Genomic DNA, 2,745 nt, shown 5'->3' with positions numbered 1-2,745 from the left:
GCAACGGAGATGACCGCAAGCTTGAGAATAAAGCAAAGCTGATTCAAACACTTGGGAGAGTTTCACAAGGAGTGGACTGAAGCTGGAGTCAGTGCATCAAGAGTCACCACGCTCAGACGTCTTCAGGAAAAGGGCTACCAAGCCACTTCTGAAACAGAAACAATGTCAGAAGCATCTTACCTGGGCTAAGGAGAAAAACAACTGGACTGTTGCTTAATGCTCCAAAGTCCTCTTTTGAGATAAAAGTAAATTTTGCATTTCATTTGGAAATCAAGGTCTGGAGTCTGGAGGAAGACTGGAGAGGCACAGAATCCAAGCTCCAATGTGACCAATGTGAAGTTTCCAAAGTCAGTGATGATTTGGGGTGCCGTGACCACCTCTGCTGGTGGTTTTATCAATTTTATCAAGTCCAAAGTCAATGCAGGTATCTACAAGGAGATTTTAGAGCACTTTATGCTTCCATCTGCTGACAAGCTTTATGGAGATGCTGATTTCCTTTTCCAGCAGGACTTTAGCACCTGCCCACAGTGCCAAAACCACTTCCAAGTGGTTTGCTGACCATGATATTACTGTGCTTGATTGGCCAGCCAACATGCCTGACCTGAAGCCCATATGGAGTTTATGGGATATTTTCAAGAGAAAGATGAGAAACAGTGGATCCGAGCTGAAGGCTCAATAGTGCCTCAGCAGTGCCACAGGCTGATCGCTTCATGCCACACCTCACTGATGCTGGAGTTTGTGCTAAACGAGCCCCGACCAAGTACTGAGTGCATAAATGAACATGCTTTAAAGATCTTGAGCTTTTCTGTTTTGCAAATCCTTTTTTTGATTGATCTTAGGAAATATTCTAATATTTTGAGATTTTTTACTTTCATGAGCTGTAAGCTCTAATCATCAAAACAAAAAAAAACTTTTGAAATGTTTTATTTTACATGTAATGAATCTAGAATATATGAAAGTTTCACTTTTTGACATGTTACAAAAAATGAACTATTTCACGATATTCAATTTTTTTTAACTTAACCTGTAACTATTTACTTCAATAATAATAATAATAAAAGTCTGTGACAAACCCTGTTTGTGTTTGTTGTTCAGGTGTGTTTGCTGATTCAGATGCAGTGAAGTCAGTGTCAGTGATGGAGGGAGATTCAGTCTCTCTACTGACTAACACTGAACTACAGACAAAGGATCGGGTAATATGGACATTTGGAAACTCAGAGACTCTTATAGCTGTAATTGATAAAGAGGATGCAAGATTCTCCACATATGATGTTCTTGATGGGAGATTCAGAAACAGACTGAAGCTGGATCATCAGACTGGATCTCTGACCATCACAAACACCAGAACCACACACTCTGGACTTTATCAAGTAACCATCAGGAGCAGAGAGACCACATACAGATTCAATCTTACTGTCTCTGGTGAGTCACAATTACAGTGTCACTTGTGCTGCTGGTATTCACAATTATACATAAACAATTAAGCAAACCTTGTGATTTAATATCACATACACACATATTAATGAACTTTTTTTTTCCGTTTTAAAATAGTCTTTCATTTGCTCTCATTGCATTCATTTAAGGAGACTGGTATAGTGTTCTGTTTGGTATTGTAGCTTGACTATAAAAAAGCTCTAATCAAATGTATCATTTATTTTTTCATCACAGTTTTTGCTGATGCACTGTGTACATAAATTATGAATTATGAAAATGAAAAAGTATTTTTAATTTACCTTGAGAAAAGCTTGGAGAACCATCCTCATACTTAAAGGGATATTTCACCCAAAAATGAAAATTCTGTCATTAATTACTCACCCTCATGTCGTTCCAAACCCTTAAGACCTTCGTTCATCTTCGGAACACAAATTAAGATATTTTTGATGAAATCCTAGAGCTTTCTGACCCTCCATAGACAGCTAGGATAAAAACAGCTCTGTGTGCTCAACAATCCCATCAGCAAGCAGACTCAACATCTGGACATCACTCAACTCTGTCACACATGTTCATGTATGGCAGCACTGATATTAGTGTTTATTACGCGGCTTTGTAGAATATTCTATTCTGATTGGTCAACCGCTTCATTCAAGTATTTCCTAATATTCGTTGTCGTCCATAGCCAACGCTGTATTTCAGACCGCATTTGGTTTAGGCGCGAACTCGCGCTCTGTTGATTCATACAAACGCGTCTGCCGCCATCTTGTGTCTCAGTTATTACGGTACTTAAGTATTCAAATGTAATATGTTTGTGTATATTACTGTAGCCATGCTCCTCTTAGTGCTTAGCCGAGTTTTTTTTTACATGTAATGTTAGCGGCACATATACAAGTAAAAAAAATAAAATAAATTAAATCAAATTCATATCCACGTATTTATTTGGTCAGTAAAAAAGAGGAATAATATAAATTTTAAAAACTTTTGAAATCTAAAGAAATCTCAACGGGAACCAAGCCTGGTCAAACTTACAGCATTTTACAAACAATCTGATATAGAAAGTTAAAATTAAATCTGGAATGTAATAGTGATTTAGTCATTTTTAAAGGGGTCCTATTATGCTTTTTCATTTTTTAAATTTTAGTCAGTGTGTAGTGTGTATGTTTGGGCATAAAAAAGATCTAGAAAGTTACAAATCTCAAAGTCCACTCCAAAGGGAGATATTTCGTTTTTTAAAAATCCCTTTTCAAGAACTACAACGAACGGCTCGTTTGGACTACAGCGTTTGTTTTCCGGGCTTTGTGATATCACAAA

General features: G+C 37.2%; 1 pseudogene; it reads left to right on the top strand.

The window, feature by feature from the left end:
* The window catches only part of LOC107711377 (uncharacterized), a 5,555-nt pseudogene extending 4,129 nt beyond the window's left edge, over window positions 1-1,426 (top strand).
* Window positions 1,427-2,745: the final 1,319 nt, after the last annotated feature.

Source organism: Sinocyclocheilus rhinocerous, unplaced genomic scaffold (assembly GCF_001515625.1).
Source record: "Sinocyclocheilus rhinocerous isolate Xijiao unplaced genomic scaffold, SAMN03320098_v1.1 scaffold1469, whole genome shotgun sequence".
Taxonomy (NCBI): Eukaryota; Metazoa; Chordata; class Actinopteri; order Cypriniformes; family Cyprinidae; genus Sinocyclocheilus; species Sinocyclocheilus rhinocerous.
Note: the sequence above shows the minus strand (reverse complement) of the source record. Positions and strands in the feature narration are given on the sequence as shown.